Source organism: Taeniopygia guttata, chromosome 3 (assembly GCF_048771995.1).
Source record: "Taeniopygia guttata chromosome 3, bTaeGut7.mat, whole genome shotgun sequence".
Taxonomy (NCBI): domain Eukaryota; kingdom Metazoa; phylum Chordata; class Aves; order Passeriformes; family Estrildidae; genus Taeniopygia; species Taeniopygia guttata.
Genome location: NC_133027.1, coordinates 77,198,302 through 77,223,258, shown reverse-complemented (window position 1 = coordinate 77,223,258; position 24,957 = coordinate 77,198,302). Strand labels below are relative to the sequence as shown.

At 32.8% G+C, this 24,957-nt stretch overlaps 1 protein-coding gene and 1 long non-coding RNA gene across 9 annotated transcripts in view; both read left to right on the top strand.

Moving 5' to 3' along the window:
* The window catches only part of PACRG (parkin coregulated), a 228,822-nt gene that overhangs the window by 23,357 nt on the left and 180,508 nt on the right, over positions 1 to 24,957 (top strand). The gene's annotated exons all lie outside the window — the stretch shown is intronic.
* The window catches only part of LOC140683519 (uncharacterized), a 47,528-nt gene extending 22,571 nt beyond the window's left edge, over positions 1 to 24,957 (top strand). Inside the window, exon 2 of the long non-coding RNA XR_012054707.1 lies at positions 1 to 24,957. This exon is cut by the window's left edge and continues 18,796 nt beyond it. This is a non-coding gene — a long non-coding RNA (uncharacterized lncRNA).

Genomic DNA, 24,957 nt, shown 5'->3' with positions numbered 1-24,957 from the left:
AATTAGGACATTTCAGATTCTACATTGCCTATGGTATATTAATTACTGCTTCTTTGTGTGTTCATAGTGTGCTATGATTGTTAATAATGTTAGAGTAACTTTTATTATTTAGTCTTAAGGATAAACTTGGAAGAGTTAGAAATGAGATTGCATGCACACTATTAAATCTGCTGGGTTTAGGTTACTGCCTCATTTTGCAACATTAAAATCTTTTGCTGAATCACGGTGTAGACAAATGTGATGAAAACTGAACAGCAAATATCTGGGAAAATAATATTTTAGAAATATATATTATGTTAGATGCATTTTATTTCAATTATTTTGGGACATTATTGTTCAGGAATGCTAACATTTATTTGATCAGAAAATACTGTTCATAACCAATAATGTTTAATATAGTGTATATCTATCTCTACCATTGTTGTGTCCATGCATGCAATGAAGACAAGAATATCTAGTGTAAAATTCTAATACACTAAGTTCTATGAACAAAAGAAAATTTAGATAATATAATATAATTCCTTTTATGTAAAACCAATGTAACTCAAACTCATTATGGTGATGAGTACTCTGATATTTGCATCCTTTACTTTGTGCAAATTAGACTTAAAATTATCAAATGATAATAGTTGTAAAATCAGCATGTTCATTGTATCAAAGATTGCAGACTTCTTCGTAGAATAAAGAATTTTTTCATTTTTTCTGATTCTTTGTGATTCATACTATTTTCACTTTAATTCTCCTGGCTAATCCTGTTCACAGATCATGTTTTGTTTCTGTTTAGTAGGTCTAAAGGGGCAAACTGAAAAGAGAAAAGCTTCTGTGAGATACTTCTCCTTTCTTATGACTCAAACCCTTCTAACAGTTTTTAATATTGTAGCATTTTCCTACTGTCTCTTCAATTTGCTCGATGTTTGACTTCCATCTTACTCTGTCTGCAAAAGGGACTCCTTTAGCATATATTTAAAGAATATGACATTCTTCCTTGCTTATGCTCTCTTAAATGCTTCCAGATTATTTCTTTGTTGTTCCATCTTTCTTTCCACAAAAATATTTTGTGTTTTTAAGCCTAGTTTCTAAAGGGGGAAAGGAGAAAGCCAAAGAAAATGTGAGCAAGGCAAGGTCATAAGAAATGTTAAAGGAGCTGAGATTATTGTGGTGTTGGATACTATGGAGGAGAATACAAAACAGTAGGAAACTTCAGCTGGGAATTCTCCATGTTATTAGAACAATTTGTTTTGCTATATTGCCACTGTAGAAGTGTTTAAACTTGCCTTTAAAGGACTCTGTAACATACCAAAGGTCTAACTAATCAGGAAAGCTAGGGTGCTGAAGCTCTATCTGTGGTTAAAATAGATAGTTGTAAGATTTCTCACTAATTTGTTAAGGCAAAAGTATATTTAATTATTTTAAATGCATTTGTTTTTTTAAGCTGTGCCAACAAGTAATGCACATAGGATGCATTTATACTTTACTCTTTCCTGCACTCTGTTTATAGCTATCAAGAAGCAATAAGTAATTACTGTTACAATCAACAGATTGTTTTCTTCTGTTGCTTCTCTGTAAATTGAAAACTATTTGATGTATATTTGTATTACAGCTTGAGTGAGAAAAGGCAGTTGTTGAAATCCTCACTTACAAAATGAAATTATGTGGGTTTTACAAATGTTGATTTTTGAAAATCTCATATGCAGTCTATATGCTGAGAATTCATAGGGTCTTAAAAATAGCTGTGATGAATTCTTATGTAAACTTTTGATTGACTGATTTGCTAACTAAATGATTAAATAAATTTTCTCTAAAAATACTATTTCTGAAAAGAGGCAGCTGGAATGGGACATAAGCAATAACATTTCCTTTTAGAAAAGCTATGTTACATTTTGAAAAAAACTGAACCTTGACTAAACTTTCATTAGTTATACCTTTATCCTCCAAATGTTGATAATTTCACTCTTCAATCAACTTATTTTGAGAATTCTGACTTCAGCTTCTATTTTTCACCTCATCAGACATATTGGAATGTTTTAGTAAAACAAAAATTGTTGATGTCTTGAGCTGCTGTTCTAAGATTTCTTAATAGCCCTGACAAGCTTTTAAAATATATGTGTGGGTGTGAATTTAGGGCAGATTATTCTTATGACAACAAGAAAATCCTCACAAGAACCCCAGTGTTACATATTTTTCCAGTTTAGAGCTGAAGAGAATTGGAAGGTTTCAGAACCAGCTGTCATATGAAAGAGCAATAAACTTGTTCATATCTATCTGTAGATAAACTGGATTATTTTTTTGGGGGGCAATATCCTTTAAATTTTCATCCTCATCTCTTTAAATTAAGATGTTAACCACATAAATTGCTGTCAAAAAGGAATGTAATTCAGCTGAATGTGTATTTTTATTTATGTACTTTTTAATTCTATTTGATATTTTGATATTAAGACTACAAGTTAAGTATATATGTATATATCTGATTTTCCAAGAAGGCAAACATGCACATCTCTGTATTTGAATACATGGTATTGCCTTGATTTATAAAGTTTACAAAAGTTAACAACACACGCAATAACAAATATACAACTCAAGGCTTGCAACATGTGACTGTCTCTGGTTTTGAATCACTAGTTTGGTTATATTATTGCTTTTTAAAGATTTTTTTTTTTAATGAAGTGTTCTTCTCATATTTCACTGTCTCTAAAAGATTCAAAATAAATCTTGCAAGCATCCTTAAATTAATATTTTTCACTTTTATGAATACTTGATATCTTGAGGGTGCTAAACAATTGACTGTTGAATGGCTTTTTCTTTTGATGTAACATTCTTAGGTGTTGAGTCAGAAAAAAATAAGGATTATTTCATTAATTCTGAATTTTGCTACTTCTAATATCTTAGTGTAGCTATTCACTTAGTTCTCCATGAGAAAGAATAAACTTCAGTTGCTCTGTAGATGTAGTTTCAACATGCTGTTTTATAGCAATTCTTCAAATAGTCATCCAGACAAATCTGTTCTTGAAAGCTTCTTGAAGGCTAATTATATAGCCTATATTGAGATGCATGTTATGTCAATGAAAAAATTGTAAATCAGGACATAATTATGAAGTTAAGTAAATCTATAAAAGTACAAAGAAGAAAATTGAGTATTTTTTCCCTAATGCAGTTACTGTTCTTCTTAAAGTTCCATGATTAAATTAACTGGGGTAACCCTGGTAGAGATTCATGCAAACCTATGGAACATTAATGCTAATTTCTATAGATTATTGCATTTAGTAAACTGCCATAAAATATATAATTCACTAAAACATTTCCTGTTAATTTGGTGAGGCATGACATGACTTATTCTCACATATAAAATGTCATTGTAATCATATGTTACTGGGATTTATACTTCCCTATCCAGTCACAAGAGAAATATAACTGATTGGCACTTTTCTGACAATAAAGCCCTGGCCTTGAATCAGGTTTACCCTGTGATGATGATTGCATAGCATTTCTCTTTCAAAACCCCTGTGGTTTTACATTGCCTCTTGAGCCCAGTACCAGCTGTTTGATTAGGCTTTTAATCATCAAGAGACTGCAAATCCCGATAATGGGTGTGGAATGCAGCACTGAATTTTTAGGTTCTTATTGCCTAAAATTCAGGAACATGGAATCCACAGCTTAGTCATTAAGCTCCCTGTGTTAGCATCTTGAGGATAACTGCTATAAAAGGATGAAACTTCTGTTCTGACTAGGTGCCTCCTGCAATAGGAAACGGGAAACATATGGTGTCATACAGTATCACATCAACTTATATTTGTCATCTTTGGCTTACAAGTGAAGGAAGGTACCCTCATTCACTTGAAGTTGAACGATTGAAGGGTCTTCTTCAGGGAATAATCAGTTATCAGTATTCTTTGAACAAATGAAGTTGGGACTTTCTCCTGTGCCACTGCTAAGCTGACATCCTCCATCTAGTAAGCTAGTGTTTAGAGGATTTTGGCTTAGAAGTGTAAAGTCTGGGTTAGAGTCTCCAGGTGAGAATCAGATTCACTTGTCACAAGAGCCTCCATATGTGCATATATATCCTTAACCTTTTATACTGCTTGCATATCAAATGGGAAAGTGACAACAATGGAAAGATTCCAGCTTTTACATTTGGGAGGAGCTGTTTTAGTGTGATAAATTGGCAGAAATGTAATCCCTCTTCTGGGGGAATGAATATGATCCCTCTTTTGTGAATATGAGTATAATTTTTTGATTACATAGTGCATGAGACCAGTTTAGCTTATCTAGATCAAAGGCAAGGGAGGAGAAGGAAACATTGCATCAAGAATAAGGCTATTGTGGCCATGCAGCTTTGAACATGCTAAAATACATTTTTGTCAGAAGAGTGGTAACATCCTGAAATTGGTGCAAACAAATTTACTTACTATATTACTTGACTGTATTTCTAAATAAGTTTATTTTGTCTCATCTCAAAGCTGTGTTTACATTCATTTGCCCTTCAGTAAAATGCAAACTTATGCATTTGACAATGTGAGTTGAAACAACAGGCCAAATTATTACAGCCGGTTTACTATGGTATTTTCAGGCCCAAAATGTATTCAATCATTCTCACTTTGTTAGATAATTAATACTGCAAGACAAAATGTCAAAATGCAATTTAAGTACAGTGTACATTTTTATTCTTTTTTAATTTGAAAATATACTAATAAATAATTCTAACAGCGCAATTACTTGTGAACACTTACATTATCAGTTATAAAAAAAACTTATCATAGTGTTTTCTGTTCATTGCAAACATAAATGTTTTTGAGAATATATACTATTAGAGCTTGGTTGGACAAGTCATGTCAGAAGAGTCAGCAGTGACTGCTCCATTTCCCATGTCATTTATTTTTATGATTGTCAAGTACGTATTTGAAGGTAGTTTAATAAACTTTTTGCAGGAGAAAGATACAATGTGGTACTAAAAGAATTGTAATTATTTTTTTTAAAGCAACCCAAACAGCATACTCTGTATAAGGTGGATTTTAAATATTATTTCAGCTATGTAAGCCGAACAAGGAAGTCTGCAAAACAGAGTAGATAGCAGATTCTGTAATAATTAGCTGTCAGTTTTCAGAGCACTTTTTTCCCTTTCATCCACGTTGTATTATGGAGCAGTGTCATCAGCAGACTGATACCAGTAACCTTCAAGAGATTATGATCAATCAAGTTTAATAGTACCTACAAAACAGTCTTTATCCAGTGTGAGTAGATTTATGAAACATTATCACTTTGTTTAAAAAACATTATCATTAGGTTTGGAGTAATCAGCATAGCAGAGAAATTAATGAGTATGTAAGGTGAGGTAAGTGTTTATTTTTGTTTTGCAGTTATCAGTAACACTAAGAAATCAACCATTTCTCCTGAATTTTGATGTTTGCCCTAGAGGCTGTAGAAATATCGAATTTATTTTAATTTATATTATTTTCCCAAAAGTTAAATTCCCTTGATTGATAACAATATATGCAACAGCAGAGGATACATCTGCTTTCTATCTGTTTCAAACATCATAGAAGCAGTACATGTTAGGACTCTAGGATGTTTCCTGAGGGATCAAGGAATCTGTACATTTCTAAAGACTGACCTATCACCTTGAAAAGCAGCCATGAAGGAGAGATGCAAATGCAAGACCCCTGTCAGGTCAACCTGTTGTAGTGCTGACAGGTCTCTGATATAAAACCCAATTTACAGTTTAAGAAGCACATCCATTATCCTTCTGATTTTAAAATATAACATACATCAGCAAAATGATAAAAGACAGTGCCTAAGAAGTATGAAAGTCAAGGGCTATTTCATATCAGAAAGTCACAACCTTTTTTGCATATTACTGATTAAAATTACAGTGAATTAAAATTACAGTATTCATTTGTGTCTTTATTTCTTCCAGAAAGTTAAGAGTTAACATCAGTTGAACTTTTATAATTGTAATTCTACTTGTATTAGTTGTTTGGATTAGTCAGACATTCTATTACATTACTCTTTATAGAAGTTGAAGAGGTTTTTGGAAGTGTGGATAATTTTAGACAAAGTGATGTGTCAGTTTTTGGTAAAAAGTACTGCTTTTTTGATCCTAATTAAAAAAAAAAAAACTATATTTTTTCTAGCATTAGGTTTAAGCTTCAGCTCCATTTGTAATTTATAATAGAATAAAAATTTTAAGTTTTCTGTGTAAAGAAGATCTGTAGTGTCTTCTACTTCAGAAAGTTTCAGTTCTTGAAAAATGAAACTTTAAGGCATTACTGTATAGTCGCTAAAAAGGAAAAGCATATTAAATTTTTTTAATTTATTACCGTAATGGACTTCAATGTTAAATTGGGTAACCTAAACAAAACACTGATTATTTTACTGTCATATCCACCAAGGCTGGTGGAAAATAATATCATGGATTTCTAGTATGAAAGCAGCTTTTACTCTTTAGAACAGTTTCCAAAGTTGTCTTATGAAATTTTAAAATAGCTGTTTTAACTTTGCCTATATTTGATCATACCTTTTTCTTTTATTGCTAGGTAGAGTTGCTTAGTATAACTCTTAATCCTGCAGAAATACTGGGCATAAGATTGCCTAAGTACCTTTTTAAAACTTAGACGTTTCTTAGGAATTAACATACTATTAGTTTCATAATTTTCATGTGCTTTTGATATTTCAAGAATCTGTCCGGTCTGTTTGTAAAGTGTTTGCATTTCTTTAAACTATTAGGCCTGTGAATTCCAGAAGGGCTCTAAAATTTTGTCTTCAGTTTGGTTTAGTTTGCCTTCTACTGGTAAGCATTTTAAAATCGTGAATCCGTGCTCTTATCAGTGAACATATATTGTTTTTGTTTTGAGACTGTATATAAGAGACAGCAATCCAATTTTTAAAGTTGAAATACATTTTATTGGTATTTCTAAAGTTTGGCTCAAAATCAATATGTGTACTTAATATGTGTTTGCTGTTATGGTTTGTATTTTCACTTAGCATTTTCTTGTTCCTTGAAGACAGTGAGATATTATCTGATCTAGTTTATGTATATACAAAATTAAATATATTTATAATTTAAAAGAACTGAGAAAGACACTTCTTAGCTATGTAATCTAAATCATATTTTAGGTAAGGTTCTTCTTTAACTCATGATGCATATAACTGCATCAGTTTTAGTAATGATACTATAAAAATTGTTATATAGGCTTATGTACAGTGTACATATTTTCAGATTAATTGCTTTCTAGGAGCAGCTGCTCTAAAAAAGTAAAAGGAGCCTTGTAGCTGCACCTGAATTTAGCTAAAAAAAGCCAGCCCCATGTAGTTAGCCTTTTTTGGAAGTAATTATTGTGATGGTGAAAGAAAGTCCTCAACCACAGATAGCCTTTAATTTGATTTTTTCTAAGAATTACAAGAAAAGAGACATTCTTTAGAGGTAGGTGTTTTATTGGTTATTTTTTGCTTGTTTAGTGTATTTTGTATTTTTATTTTTGTGAAGGTTAAATATAATAGAGCAATTTCAGAATAATGTAAAAGACTTCTATTAAAAAAAAATTTAATTTGGAAAATTTTTAATTTCATGGAAATTTTGAAAAATCTGTTTTTTTCTAATAATTTTTGAGAGGAAGAACACTTCGAAGGAGTAAAAAATTCTTACAGATGTTAGATTCAAAGGATTTAAATACTAAAATATAAGTTTTACTTTGGAAATTTCCAAAACAAACTCTTCCTATAAAGCAAATTGCGTAATTTTCAGTAAGTAATAGGCTGTTTCCTCATGATAAAGTTGCTTAGTTTTGTAATTTCCCAAGGCTTCCCTACATGGCTTGTTTGAACTATTGCAAATGTTCCAGAAAATGTATTTTCTTATAGCTCAATGTCCAGTCTGCAAGCAGGAAATGCAGGCCAAATGTGCTGAGTAGGGTCTATGTGTTGTAAAGCAGGGATTGAAAAAAAATATCTATCTCTGAAAGTGTTACCACTATGAAAGTGGTAGCAGCAGTGAGCTCTGGTCTTGTATATAATGGACTAAACAAGGCCTGTAGAGACAGTATGTGAAGTATTTTGTTCATATGTTATATCAGCAGTTGGGAAAAGGTCATGAAGATAACTTCTTGCATTGCATGTAAATCTGTTATATTGCAAGACATATTTAAAGGGAATATTTACCTGGTTTTGTTTGCATTTTAGATTTTTCCAAAGTATAGTTATTCGAGAATAATTATCTTTATGTGAATGCTCCCCTCCTAGGTGTGTTTCCATAAGGACTTAAGGTGAAAGAACTTAAAAGTAAAATTTGTTCTAGACTAATTAGTGCATAATGAAATATTTTGGAAAATTTCCAGCTCTAGATGAGTGTTAATGATGTACCCTGAAGACTTGGTCCTGAGCCCATTGGATTTAATTCCCCTTGCTTCAATGAAATTTATTTCAAAACTACTGAGCCAGCTTTTAATATTTACTGGAGTAGATAGAGTTCAGACAATTAGCAATTTTGAATAGGATTTAATGGGGCATTCAGATTATTTATCAAGGTCTCCAAAGTGTTACACAGATTGAGTTCCTTTGTAGCTGTCTTGTTCCAGAGTGGAGGGAGACATCTCTGTCATTAATGTGTGTGCCCTGCGGGAAACATTTCCACCAGCTTCCAAAAGCAGCAGTAAATCCTCCTTTCTGTAGGTATGGTTCCATGATCAGGTGAACTTTGCTGCTGCCTAAAAATCTTTACTGTTTATAACTTTTTATAATTTTTCATCTTCATTTTGCAGCCTCTCTACTTGTGCCAACTCTCCTGCTCATCTGACACTAGAGTAAGGTGATTTGGCTTTCTAAGCCAGCAAAAGGCTATTAACATTTTTCCCCTAGGTTAGTTTTCTATGAAATTATTCAGATGTATCAGTTCAGGGAACACTCACAGGCACATCATCCAGTGAAAGTCAGTTGTTGGGAATGTATGTCAAGCAGTGTGGAGTGGAGGAGAAGGAAACTCTACCTTCAAGCAGTGATGAGATGTTAGATCAACTTGTTGCTTAGGAATATTGTGATAGCAAAGCCACTGTTGAAGCTTGCACTTGACAGTAATCCCTCATATGATTTCCTACTTCAGGCAATGGAGCTAAGACTCCAAAGTGTAGGCGTTTCTATTGATTTATTTAAAAAAATATGGATATTGATCTAGTATCGATATCCAACTGTGACGGACAAAAACTCTCTAACAGTTTAAAGTTAGAAAGTGTATGTTTATTTGACGCTGGGCAGCGTGAGGGATAGCTCCCAAATACACACCGCGCCTTCTAGGTGATTACAGAGTCTTTTTATCCATACAAGTATTGAATACACAAAATACAAATACATATTCATCATTTTAGTACATCCCATTCCCCGCTACGTATGCTAATGACTCCAAAAGCTGTTAAGCATGCGTAGTTTGTCCCTTGAAATGGGTCGGTGGTCCCTTTCATGGGGAGGGGTCCCAAAATGAGGAAGTAAATGAAGTCTTCCTCGTTCTGACCTTTCTACCTTTTCAATGCAAGTATGACAAATGAACTCTTGGTAGAACTCCCATTCGTTGTCTTCAATTGGCTTCAGAACAGAGGAGGCCCACAATTGTCTTATGTTCCTAAAAGCTATTTATCAGTTTCTATATTCTTCATTATAAACCCAGCTAACTAAACATTGTGTTGACAAGCAATTAATTATTAGTTAACTATTAACTCCTAACTTCATCAAGGCCTACTCATTTATTATTCTTATTTTAATTAACTCTAGTAAGACTTATTTCTCTTAGCTTGTCAAAATCTCTAAATGCCTTAAAGTTTACATTTCACTATAATCACATCTAAGAATTAAAAAAAAAAAAAAAAAAAAAAGGCCTGTTAGGATTAGTTCTTTATTAAACCCATTATATTTAGAATTAATTCTTTATCCTCTAGAGGGTTCTTGATTATTTTTTCCTTCTTTGTGATACATTCAGTTTTTACTTGGTGTTCTATTCAGGTGTATTGGGCAAAAATGTTCAGGCTGTGCACGCACGAACTCCCTCCCTTTTTCTTTCTCACGAAGTTCTACATTCGTCATAGTTCCTTTGTGATATAGTTTACAATATAATTTATACTGCACAGAATATCTCTGTATTGTTTATTCTCTGTTGTTTTCATTATCTAATTAAATACTTGCTTTTTTATTTTTCCATTCCTAATGCACTAGGGTACGTAGACCAGTGTGTTGGACATCCTGTAGTATTTTCAATGTCATTAACTAAAAGCAGGAAAACTATTTCTCAGAAGTTTAACATACTCATTATTTTCTCTTATTTTGCTATCAGATTATTTAAGGGTCTCATATTTTCTTTAGAAATAGGTTTTTCAGAAGAATGTTAATCTAGTTATTATGTTAGTTTTTACTGTTATCTCCCAGTCATGATTAGACTTTTTAATCCCCAGGTTAGATATTCTTCCTTTCTAGCATAAAAGTATTGTATTTTTCTGAGCTGTTTTCAAAATATCACTGAGAACATTTCCAGTTATTGTATTTTTCCTGTGAAAATGTAATTTATTGTTCATTAATTAAAATGTCTTTAAGCTGTTTTACTAAACAGGTTTGTATTGCAATACTATTTCAGTATTCCTTGTTTCTTCCTGCTTTGGCTACAGCATGAACTAATGACATGGAACTAATTAATCAGCAAAGATGGAGGTGGAGAAGACAAGGCATAGATCAATGATACCACAATTCTTCAGTCTTGGGTGTTTATTAGAACACTGCTTTTCAGGCAGTTTCAGTCATATGGCATCAAAAATAATTACTGTAACACTTCTGATTCTAAAACATTCATTGCTTTTACAATGTTAGGGGAAGATTTTCTTCAAATTTGAGTACTGGAATTTTGTTCAAGGAAGTGGCCACAGCACCAAGCCTGATGGAGTTCAAGAAGTGTTTGGACAATGCTCTCAGGCACATGGTGTGATTCTTGGGAATTGTTCTGGCTGAGAGTTGGACTTTATGATCCTTGTGGGTCCCTTCGAACTCAGCATAGTCTCTCATTCTCTAAAATTAGTTGCAACCTTATACTGCATTTGCACTGGAGCCAAGATTTGTGATAAGGTATTTGGTTTTCAGAGAAATTTGTTTTTCAGCATCAAATATTCTGTACAGTCATGTTCCTGAGTTTATTCCTTAGCATGCAGAAATGCTAAGGTGTTAAACACCACAAAATCTTACTAATACTTACCTTCTGGATCAATTTCTTCCCCTGAGTGAAAAGAAAGCAAGCCAGAGAAAGGGAAACTTCTTTATTTTCTGAGATTGCCTTACGTATATGGCTTTAGAATCTTTGAAGAATGTGCATTTCTGTACTATTCTTAATGGTGTAGTTGCAAATTCATAGCACATTAACTCTAGAAGCCATAGTAAAAGTACAGGATCTGCTGATGACATTGTACAGCATAATTTCAAAATGAGAAGCTCAAGGTTATTGAATCTGTGCCTTTAAAAATCCTAAATGCATCTTATGCACATGATAGAAATATTTTAAGATAATTATTTCACTGAAACAGAAGACTACAGACCTTGTTGGAATATTCTGCAGAATATTCTGAGAAAACTGCAGAAATGGTGATAATTGCTAACATTTTATTTTCATTAGTCTTTGTCCCTGTGTGAGAATATTTTACTCTGACTCTATATTTCCGCAGTTTCATTATGTTAATCCAGGTCGTAGGTTGACATGATAGATAATGACCCTTCTGGGGTTGAAAGGGAAAACACATGGGAAAAAAGAATGCAAATGCATCATTAGAGTTATTGAGGGGTAATTTCTCTTTGCATAACTTTTAAGCAAACTGAAATAATTTTTGGTCTTTATTTGACCAAAAGTTATGTCACTGAGCTGTAGTTACTGTTAAGATTTTAGATGTCAACACTTTCAGTAGTTTTGAAAATAAGTTTTACCTGTCATCGACCTCTGTCATTGCTCTAATTTTGCTTTCCTGAATTCACTATGCAGTTACTCAATATGGTTTTGATCTTCACAGAACCTATGGCTTTATGAGTGCATTCTCTCTTTTTCTTCTTATCTGTTGAAACTGGCAAATTCACTAAAAAATTGTGCACAGAACCATATTTTTTGGCATTGGCTTTTTACAATTTGTTTGGCTAATTGCACCTTTTTTGCCTTTTTCGTGTTTTTATTTTTTAAAAATATATGTAAATTTCTTTGACATTTCTTCCATATTCTTTCAGTAGTAGATTATGTTCATCGAGTATCTAAAGAAAACTGACAACTGAATGTTTGGAGATTTTTATGTAGGTGCTCTTGATTTTGATAATTTGATTGCCTACTAATGATCCTTGGGACGGCACTTGCTCTGCAACTCATCTTGGGGAGAGGGTTTATGTTTTTTTCTGGATCTCAGTAAGAAAAGATGGACAACAAAGGACATGCTAAAATAGCTATTTTAATAGGACAGAATAAAATTATGAATACAGATAGAAAATAAATTTTATGTCCTTTCAGATGCTTGGAACCCTCCTTTTATTCAGCATTGAGCTGTCCTCAAAGTGGATTTTCTAATGGCACCTCACTATGTTTTTATTATTTACATGCATTTTTATGTTTTTGGGGGTTTTTTTAAGCTATTAGTACTTAATGTTTCTAAAGAAGACATATCTGAAGATTTTAATATATGGCATCTGATATCTGATTTGTGCCAATATCAGCTCTGATTAGTTTGATAATCTCTGATGGCTTTTTTAACCTTTCAAAGACTCTTTATTGCAAACTCCATTGTCTGATATCAATGTTTTTATTATGCCAGTTACAATCTGGCTTAAGTTTGCAAATTAGTTTTTTTCTAATTGCATGCTCTGCCTGTGCATCTTTCCAGTTTCTTTTGGTGGCAACACTGTATAATCCTAAGCATCTTTTGTTGAGATTTTTTTAAGCTGTGATTTTTACCAATAACCATATGATTAATTTGTTCCTTATTTTATTACTAGCTGAAAGTATTTTGATTTATAAATGTAAAGTAAAAGGTGACTGATTACATAAACCTGAAATTTTAGAGCCTCGTTTTTTTCAGGAATAAAGGAAATAATACATTGCAAAGAATTTGCTCAATGAGTTTAAATGAGTTTACCTTTTGTTAATTCAAAATTGTCTAGGAGACTATCTGAATTCCCTCACTTTTTTCTATTGTACTGATTTGTTATGTAAATATTTGCAGCAATTTAGCAATGTATTTTTAAAGCAGGCATTTGGTTTATAATAAAACACATTTTCAATTAGGTAAACCTTCCAAATAGTCTCTTCAATTAATTTAAGTTAACCATCTATTGGGAGACCATATTTTCTTTTGAAAAAGAAAGTATAATTGAGAGCAGAATCACTACATTCAAGACTTTGAAGAGTAAGTTACAACTATGGCTATTTTGAAATGGAAAAAAAACCCATGAGATTGCAAGTACTTGGGTACATAAAATGCAAAATGTAATATATGATCAGCTGGAGATTTTCATTAATCTCCATTTTCATTAATGGTTTCCAGTAATCTCATATATTCACTGAGAGAGCTCTTGTTACATGGATGGGTAGCAAATAATTTTTCATTACATTACAGTTCTTTTTCACAGAAAGAAAGTGTCTCAGAAATGTAAATGTCCATACACCTTCTTAGTAGAAATCATTTCCATGTAAATTTGTAGAGAATTCAGTATGAAAAAAAAGGATAGAAAAACTGAGGTAAATCTTTGTAACCAGTAAAATTAAAAACTATCAGCTGGTTAAATGAGAAAAGGAGGCTTAGGAGACACCTTGTCACTCTCTCCCTGAAAGGAGGGTGTAGTCAGGTCAGTCTCTTCTCTCAAGTTAAAAGGTATAGAACAAGGGGAAACAGCCTCAAATCGCACCAGGGGAGGTTTGTATTGGATATGAGGAAAACTTTTTTCATCAAAAAGGTTGTCAAGTTCAGGAACTGGAAGGCTGCCCAGGGAAGTGCTTGAATCAGCATACCTGGAAAGTAATATTGAAAACACATGAAGATGTGGCACCTAGAGATATTGTTTAGTGGTAGACCTGGAATTTCTGGGTTAAGCATAGGACTCAATGATCTTAGGGATCTTTTCCTGCTTCAATGATTTTGTGATTCTATTCTATGATTAGCTGCAGTGCTTTATTCAGATTTCCATCAGTATTATTATTGTTTAATCTCAGTTGACGCCTGAACTGTCAAATACTGTACTGTTCAAAATTAATTTCTTCTTAAAAGGTTAATAAATCTGATAAGTAAATAATGGTTACGGCTCACCTGTCTTTCACAATTTTACTTCACAATTCCCCAGCCATCTTTTCTTTCTGAGATGGTGTAATTGATATGTATCAAATAAAATTGTTGGGTTTCTTCCTCAATTTCTGTGTAACTTTGAAGTTGCAGTTGCTGTTACAGAGCTGAAGGACGGCTTCTGTTTTGATTCTGTTGGTTGTATAAATTAGGCTAATAAATGCTATTCACCCTATCTGCAAATCTTACTGCTAGATTTTATATATGTTGATTGCATTTGTCAAGAAAAATAGAGCTAATAATAATTTTAATAGGTTAGAAACAAAGCTTTTTACTACAAATCTTAAGTGTCTTTACAATTATTATTAATGCATAATGTTCCATTACAACAGTCTCTTTGTTGATCCTTAGTTCTGCAAAGAACTCACTTTTGTTGTAAGTTGAGTGAGTTCAAGAAGAAAAGATGGATGAAGCCTAATGTCTTACTACTAGTTTCCAGTTGTAACTCTGCTGGGGTTTCAATTGTACTTTTTACTCGTTACTGGAAAGAGCATTTTTTCTACCCAGAAAGATGGAGAAAACTATGAAAATTAAAATAAATTTTGTCATGTAGAGAATCATGTTCAAATTTCCAGTTATCTTTCAGTATCCATGTTAGCTCACTGGAAACTGGCTCCTCTGACAGAAAAAAATGGCATATGTAGCCTTGTGAGAGCAAACTATGCAATGTTGTTCAGAATAGCCAGATGCCTTGCAGTCTTTATCCTAGTGTCCATATTTATATCTATCAGCAAGATGGACATTGAAAGATGATTTTATCAAATGACCACCAGAAAAATTGCTGATATGTTGAAAAAGTCATAAAGATTCTAAACTGAGGGCGAACGTCACATCTATTGGAACTTTGTTTTCAATGCTTCTTCAAAGAGTCCTTCATTTTTCTATATTGGAAGAATTTTTTTCATAATAATTAAGGCTTTTTTCTTTTTCTTTTTTTCTTTTTTTTTCTTTTTTTTTCAATTGTATGTAGAAAAACAGTACGGCAAGATCAAAGGAAAATAATTGTAAAAACTTCCAAGTCTCAGAGCCATAATTCTTGTTCATTTATGTTCATGGAAGAGCTCTTTTCTGACAAGCTTTTGTGGTTTTTTTGATTGATTCTCTTGCAAATTATGTGGAGTAAAATTATTCGTATTTCTGTTCTGGCACTTAAAAAGCTACCTCCTTTTCCCTTAACTCCATTTTACAACTAGATTCTGTTAACTGTGTTTCTTCTATCTTTTCTACCTTACCTCAGAAGTCTCCTAGGTTCCAATGGAATTATGCTTTGTGATACTGAAAATTGAAACTTTTTCTGGAATATTTTTTCCTAACTACCAGCTGATCTCTTTAAAAATATTTTCCTTTATGATTAAAACAACAGAAATGTTTTTACTTTGATTGGCACGGTCTTTAAATTCCACGTCTTGAATTTCAAACTAGGAGGTTAATTACCTAAGAGATGCTGCTCTGAGAGGCTGCAAGGTTATACAGAATTAGAGTAGAAATAAGTACCTGTGTTAGGAAATGAAGCCCCAAACAAGTAATGGAAGCAATTGTTAGTCTAAATGTGTCACAGGAAAAGAGAGTTTGAACTTTCTGGCAAAATGTAAATTTGAGTAATAAAGTACTTAAAGCTTTAAAAAAAAAAAAAAAGTTTTATAAACAAGGATTGTATCTAGTAGCACAGTAAATAAATGCTGTTTAATCTGAATTACAGCCTAGGTCACCTGCATTCTCCATCACTTGCTGCACTGAGATTTAATAGCAAAGCCTCCAGGGCAAGGTTACCAGATAAAGCAGCCTATGCAATTTCTTTGAGCTATAGAAAAATATTGTGTGTAAAACCAAGAATTTGTGATTCATTTAATTAAAGTCCTAGCAGTCTAATTAAAAAAAAATGGTCTAGATAAGAAGATATTTACATAGAGTCAAATTATCCAATTATTGCTGCTTATGCCCAATAGGGAAATAATTGAAATTTATACACACAAGCTTTCCAGTATCCATGCCTTAAGCTGATGTTGTGCTCACCCTTCTAATGCATGTCTGCATTCTGAAGTCAGTGTGCTATTCCTCCCTGCAAGAAACAGATCATCATCCCAGCTTTTTTGGTAGGAGGAATGTGATGTTTTGTTGATGACCTTTTCCCCATAACCAGAGGGTTCCCCTTGGATATGTTTGGCATCACATTTATATGATAGGAAGCACAGCTGACTTTTTCTTCATTGCCACATTATATCCAAATTTACTATAAATTATATGGTTTGCATATTTTGTATACTTGTTCTTGTCTGGTTGGAGGGTGTTTCAATCTATCAATATATAATCTTTTTTATTCTTTATTGTCCTTACAAAGTGGTGATAACGATTCTGTAATTATAATGGAAATTTATTAAGCATGCAAAGAATATGATTCCTTGAGACTTCCTACTTTCCAAGAAGTTAGTGAAAATCAAAAAATATATTTTTTTCTGGATTGCATTATTCTGTGTAATTGTAGCAGTTTGTTACTCATGGGACTAGATTTTCTGATGCACTCTAGTCCTCCTTAAGGAGCTAGCAGTCAATAAATAAAAAATGTCCAGTAAAAGTTTCCTATTGCTAATTACCAACATTAGTAGGTAACCTATTTATCACTATACTCTATAATGTATACTTTTCAACTCTTAATGTGCATAGTCATGAGTTGTGGGGTTTTTGGAACAATTACTCTTGACTAATGTATGAAGACAGTAATATTTTACTTTTATGTACCTGTACAATATTGATACACATTTACATTTTGGAATTTTATTAATAGTTTTATTATTAATGCCCTTTCCTAGATGCTATATGGAGCAGTTTCATCATAGTTCCACCTTAATTTATTTTGGTTTTTTTTCATTTTTTTATTTCTTTGATAAACTTCAGAAATATATTTCTCAATAACTGGTGTCCTATTTGGTACTCTGGAGGTCAAGACACTCATCTTTATTATGAAAATCTTAGATTTTTTTCAGTTATAGCACTGAAATTTATGCTTTTGGGATATGGTTTCAACTAAAGCAATGTTTTCAAGGGTTCTAGGACCACATATGAGAATGAAGATTTAAATAACTTGATTAGAGCAGTCCCATTGAAACTAGATACCTTCATTCCAATCCCTGCTCAGAATACCATATACACCAAATAAAACTGCATCAGAATATGATAGGAAATAGCATTCCAATATACTGAAGTCTCATAGATAAAGCTTTCCCTTTTTTTCTGCCACACCACTTGTGTAAGGAGTCTGTACACTGTAAATTAATAGTGTCATTTTAAACTGAATTGAGTATAAATGTGTAGGTTACAGCACAAGAAAATGAGATGAATTAGACATAATTTGACTGAGAAATGGCATAACGTCTAAAATAATCAGTTTCATTCTGCACATTATACATACTTTCCAGTTTCTTCTAAGTAAAAATGATCCTTGTTAATTTTTTAAAATTTTCAAGTCACCAAGAAATTGAAATTTTCATTAAGTTTTATATGTTCACTGTCTAGGTAGTTAAAACAAAGTCTATTTTGCTAATAATATATGCTGAAGATGCCCTGTTTCTGTTCTTTGACTTTCACCCAAGAGAATCTTCATGCATCCTGTTAAGCTCAAAACTTGGAAAGGTTGGGATTCTGCTCCTGCTAGCACCCTAGAAATCAGTTCTGGAGATGATGAGGAGTATAAGAAGAGGAAATATTCATGATAAGGAAAAGAAAATACATAGTTGGTCATATTTTCTGGCAGAGGAAGAATAAAGCTCTACCTATACTGTGGGGATGTTTTGAGTGTAAAGAATGAAATGAGCTCTCAAACTTTTTAAAACCATGTTTTGACTAGCTAAATAGAATATGCCTTCCTGTGCAAAAAAATATTCCTCAGAATATTCTTGTGAACCACAGAAAAACTTAGGTCAATCTTCTGTGTTATTTCAAGTCTAAGTGGAATAAAAAATGTATACAATAATGAAAAAAATTATGCCTAGCTGAATCTCTAATCACATAAATGTATAGGACAAGAAGGCTAGCTGAAAGCTGCTGAAGTCACATTTTAAGGTCTAATTATCTTATGTGGAAAGAAACTGAGGAAATTACAACTGAAGCACTTGGAAAGCCTATGGCCGTGATTGATTACATTGCGAAAAGGAATTTGTGTCTCAGACTCCTTTCAAAAATGGCAAAAAAAGCCCCCAAACCCCTGTCAGTACTCTCCAGTCTAATCAGCTTACTGAAAAGAGAGAGATTTGTAGTATTTTAAGGTATTTTTGCTAGCATGACAGAAAAAAATGGAGCACAAACTATAACAGTAAGATTTTAAAAAATGGGGCAGGCTTTGACATTTAACAAGAGTTAATCTAGCTGTACTTCACTATACACCTGAGACATCATGATGTCCAAGGAGTTATTATCAAGTCCTTCCCAAACAGTCTATTAAAGAATCATGGTAAAATTCACAGTACATTACTTTCTGATACTTGTGAAGAAGGCAGTTTCAGGAAAGAAAGAGAGGGAGCCAGGCTTCAGAAAAGGTCTTAAGGAAAAAGCAATTAAATAGAGTTTAAGCCATTTTTTAAAGTCCTAGCCAACATAAATGGAACGATTCTGAAAGAAAATCTTGGAACTTTAAATAAACTAGATAGTTTATTTAAAACTTGTCACGTCACAGATGATTAACAAATGTCAGTGTATGATTGCCAAACTAAAAAGTGCTAAAAAGTATGAAGATGATAAATTTATATAAGGATTTTTTTTAACTTAACAAAATGGTCCCCCATATCTTCCAGACCTCAAAGAGACCACAGAATCCTCACTGCCCTGAATATGCAGCAGATTGATTTAGCCTACAGTAACAATTCTGTATGGATTAAAGATGCTGCATAAGAACTTCAGTATGAGGAACAGCTATATTCGATAAATAGAAATGGTAATCGGATCCTACAGAGTAAAAAGCTAATTTTTTTTTTTAATATTTCATACATTCTGGTCCAGATTAATATATGTCCATGCAGATTTAGTAGACTTCAATAACAGTATAACTTCCAGCTGTCCTGAAATTATTAACATCAATATAATAAAACTTTATCATTACTTTTAGGTATGAATAATTATATTTCAGATAAAGGGGTTGCAAACATACAGTCTAGGTAGTTATGGCGATTGACACAAAATATTTGGGGAATATCAGTTACTACAGAAAATTATTAATCCTGCATTGCCAACATGAAAAGCATTTAAAATAACAAAATTTTAAAGCAAGAGTATTGTGAATTTTGAAAGATCTATTTCTCCCTTCACAGTCACAACCCAGCAATTGCCAGCATCTGTGAAGAAATATTCTGTGAAAGCTCCTTTTCACTTGCATGCTACAAATTTGACTTCTTCTATGAGACAAAATATATGAGACAAAAATTTCACCAAGTAAAATCTAACTTTTCTTGGGAGATTTTTTTTACCTATATGCCAAGCAGACAAGCAGAGATTGTTAAAACATTTTCAACTGCATACAACATGCATTAAAAACTATTTGCTTCCTACTAGTGTTCCTCTTTTGGGGAAATGATTTGAACTTAACATCAATTGATCAGTGGTCCCTGCTAAAAGGACAGATATCTTTGCAGGTTAATAAATACCTTTATGAGCAACAGTAGCACTGACAGTAAAAGAATCTCCCCTGCATTAAAATAGCTATCAGGAAAAATTTAGAAGGCTTCTAGATTTAGTGGAATTGATGCACTGGAAAACTTTGTGAAACTAACCGGGCAAGACTATATTCATCTGGACTGGAAGGAAAGAAATATATTAGTAGAGAAATACATGGGCAGTTGTCACTCTTCTCCCTTTGCATCAAAGGAAATTGTTTGGCAAGTATCAGGAGAGAAATTTTAATTATATTAAATAATTACATTATATTCCAGTAGAGAATAAGAGAGGAAGGACCTTCCAAGTGCAAAGTGCTGTAGAGCAGCTTATAACATAGGCACATCTGTCTTATTGAAACAGCTTATCTCTTCCCCAATCAAAAAAAAAATTTCTTGAGGTGGTGAAATAGAGTAATTCTGCATGCAGCTTATGACTTACTTTCCGTAGTGTCTCAAGGCAATAACGAGATACAGTATCTTTGTACAAAATCATGTGTCTAATTTTTCTTTCAAGTGGTAGTGCTTTGGAAGCATTTGTCATGTTTGCTGACCTATCAGTAGTTTCATTTGGGGGTCATAAAATTGATTTTTCTCAATTTGACTTTTGAAGTTATGAGATGGGCTTTGATCTGTTGTCCAGATTTGTGGAATAGCCCCAGAAGCAGCTTCTAAGTGTTAGATGTGGCACCATTTAAAGCATATCAAGAGTGGCACATTTGAAGAGCTATCTCCCTGTTTCTTTTTGGATATAAAAAGCTTTTATCTGATACATGTTGAGGGATCGTGTTCTTTTGATATTGAATGCTTGTGATATTGATATTAAATAAAAAGAATTAATGTGGAACTCAGCAGTACCTAGTGGGACATCTTACTGTGCCTCTCCTGTCATTTGAAGTTTCTCATTCAATTTTTGGTATGACTGCATAACAAAATCAAAACATGATTGCAGACTGTATTAACCACCTAAGTCAGTTTAATCAAATTAGGATCAGTAAATTAAGAAGAGCAGGGCAAGCTTTGCTGCTTATTACCAGTCAGAGTAGACACTCTTGGTGCTGCCTAGATGAGGTTCTGATTGTTAACACTTGCTAAGACTTGTGTATCCAAATCCTTGGTACTGCTATTGTGTTTATTCAACACTGTAGATGTCACCAAAAACTATTATCGTCCTATTGTTCTGTTGTATTGGTAGATAACTGCCAAAATCTTGATGTTTTCTCATGGGTTATTGATGAGATTGTTTTGATGATGAGATTGTCTGTATTACAAATGTAGAAATGTAAGGTACTACTGTGTGGGCTGACACCAAAAGCACAAACTGTGGTTCATAGCTTTTGCACCTCAACCTGATCACTGGGCATGAGTTGTACCAAGGCAATGTTGTGTCAGTGCCTGTCCAGCCAAGATAAGAGCTTTATCACACAATGAGGAAGAGACCCTGCAGCTGACAATTCTAGTAAAGTTTTGGGTGTCAATGTGGCCCTGAATAGTGCTAGGTATATTATTTGGTCTTTATTTTTGCATATTCCTGCTAGCTTGAGTATTCTTCATTGCATAGTTTGACTTTATTTCATATATTGCATTTTGCTTGAGGTTGACATTAGCATTTGACCACAGCTTCTGGCACCAGTACACAAGGAAATGAATTATGATCTTTCCCATGGCAAAGTAAGTGGATTGCTAGTTGAACTGTGATGCATTAGCAAAGTTTAACACCAATACAAGAGGAGGATGAGACAAAGAGTTTGCTAGTGATTACACAAACATTTCCTTAATGCCATCACCTTTACATCTCCCTGAGACAGAAGGCATTAGTAAATTCTATTATTTGGAAACAGTGCAATTTTGTACACATATTTTAGTTTGAATACAAAGAATGGATATTTATGGTTTTATTTTGAGAATGTAATTTTTCAAGGTGATAATATGGCATTATGTTTTCAAATAAGCCTTTTTTAAGTAAGACAGTTGAGTGGCCATATAACTTTTGATTCCTGTAGCTTCAAAAATAAATTTAATGTAATATTTTTTGTGTGGAGAAAATATAAAAGGCTAGGGTTAAATTCCGATATTCTTTTAAGAATCATGGCAGACAAAAATTGGAAATAATTTCTTTCATCTAAATGCGCTAGTCTGGGTTAATAAGAAAAATCTTTAACCATTAAATTTGATTACATCACTTGTCTTTTTTTTTTAAATATAATACATGAATTGTTATATAAGAACAGTAGGATTTCAGTCCAGTTTTTGTTTGTCTTAAACTGCTCATGGAACTAGTGTTAGTTTTCACAAAAATGGCCAGTTGTCCTACACAGACATGTTTAGGTCCCTGAGAGTGCATGGAGTTTGACACTCAGAGAATGAACAAAATTCAGTCTTCAAATATTAATCACTATTTAAACCTGGCTTAAAAAAAAAGTCTTAGTCATTTTACTAATGTGTCTTCACTGAAAAGTTTAAGAAAGCAACCTGGTAAAACAGCTTTCAATGCTCATGAATCAATGAAAGAAATATGGTCTTTCTTTTTTGCTTAATGGCTTGCATCTTTTATCTTACATAGTTCAATGGCATAGAATTACAATAAATTAGTTTTGCAATTATCAAACTCTTCAACTTCTCTTTGGCATTTAACGAACCTCAGAATCTGTTTATTGCTTCCTATACTTTGCCATCACGAACATTAGCCTTTAATTAACTGGAACTCTAATCTTAATCTTTCTCAGTATATTGCAATGAAACATTTTTATTAACTTGAAGAAGATAGTATTTGTTACTATTTTTCCAATAAATGGAATACTTTCAGAATGACCTTTTTATCAGTAATTATAGCAATATAAAATGTAAGATGGCAAAACTCATTATACCAAAGAAAAGCATTGTCTGATTAGTTTTTGTGTATTTCACTTAGTTACATAAAATCACTAATAAGACTCAGCTGAGAGAGGCCTATAGAGATCATGTGGTCCAGGCATAGATCAGGAATTGCAAAAAAGTGAAAGAGGAAATAATACACATAAACTTTTCCTCAGGCAGATTGTGCACAGCTAGAATGACCCAAAGCAGTAATTGCATTAGAGAATAGTGCTCCGTGGTGGTCTCCCTAGTAATGAAGCCTGGAAGGAAAAGAAACTGGTTGTAAAAGTTAAGCTTTTTTTGCAGTACTGGCTCAGTGTAGCCACTTAGCAAAGGTTTCATAACTAGGTTTGCCAGATACAAATGAAACAAGTTGTCTTCATTAAATAAAGGAGAGTGCAAAAGTACTCTTCAGTCATGCAACATTACTGTAACTTCAATGCAGGGGCAGTTCCACTGTCTTCCTGATTACTGATACTTCTTTGTTCAAGATAGATGTTAAGCTCATTTCTTTCTTGATCATTTAATTCCTTTGAAGTTAGTTGCTCTTCCAGGTATTTAAAGGTCTCTGTATCTATTGCAGACCAATATGACAAGAAAAGCATCTTTATGACAAAGGGAAAAACAACAGATCTCTCTGTTGGCACTATTTTCAAATATTTGGTACACTGCTGCTTCTTCAGCTGGACACAGTACTTTGGTAGTTATACAGTGCAAGAGATGTTTGGAGGGTAAAAAAGTCCATGTTCAAGAGGAGGCAGTAATGGCATGTAATATTGAAATGAGAGATATGATAATAGATGAAATTTATTAATGGAACTTCTTAATACTTGGTATTAGGAATAATTAATTATTTAATATTTTCATTTAAAAAATCAGGATTGCATAATGAAATGTATATGACATAATGTTTGAAGTTGTTATTAAGATAGATGAAAATCATGGTGTGACAGATACAAGTGGAAGTCTTTGAGAACTGATTTAATAGAAATGTAATTAAATATTTTAGTAAAAATTGCAACATAATGTACTTAAAACTAATGACAAGAAATTATATTGTTAACATTGATCTCATAATCTGAAAAAAGTACTTGCTGTGGCAGTTAATCAATGGATAACTATAAGATGCCAGTGTGATGTCACCATGAGACTAAATGTAAGGCTGAGAGACCTACCAAACAGACTGTATCACATGAGAAATAATACTCATTGTATTTATGATTCCTGATAATAAGGATTTAGTCAACTTGAATGATACCTTTTTCATCAACTTTTCCAGTCACATCTTGAATGTACAGAAACTTTTAGTATTTTCAACACTGATTTTCAGCCAGGAGTTCCATAAATCCATTATTTTCTGACTGAATACATAACTACTTTTGTTTGTTCCAAATTTCTTACTGACTAGATGTTTTTTTATGTCCCATGCTTTTACTGAAGGAGATAGTGGAAAATCTGCCCTTATCACCTTCTACGTAATGTCATGATTTTATAGTTCTTTATTTTATTCTTCCATAGTAATCATTTGCTCAGTTTGTTCTGTTATTTACCTTCAGTCATTACCCTCTTCTGGACTTTTTCTAATAATACCAATACCTTTTTTGAGATGGCAGATCAGAGTTGGTATACTGCTTAAGATGGAGCTTCTAAGGCTTCATGTAAGGACAATGCACAACGAAGGGATTTGATACCAACATACCTTTAGTCCTTCTAGTATCTTTGTTCTTGGATAAAGAATAGGAATAAATTAATTAGCATAATCATATTTTCTAGAAAATTTGTTAATTGCAGTAGCAAAAGGCTTGTAGCAAATTTACAAACATAAGCGGGGAAGAAGAGAATGTCTTGTATCAGAGAAGATGTAATTTAAGATTGCATTAGCTATCTCTAATTATGGTAGTTGGCTAGAAAGAATTCAGATTGTATCTCATGCAGTTGAGACAACATATTCTTTATCAATAATTTAAGTTAAAATCTAACAGTGACCTCTCATATTGTACAGAAAATAATGTTTTAAAGGATGAATGAAAGACCTGTTTGTGAATAACGTACAAAAGAACAGAGGTGCTTTTCCAGTGGCCTCAAAGTGCAGTGACGGTTGAGACTTGCCTCAAATGAAAAAAAAAAAAAAAAAAAAAAAAAAAAAAACA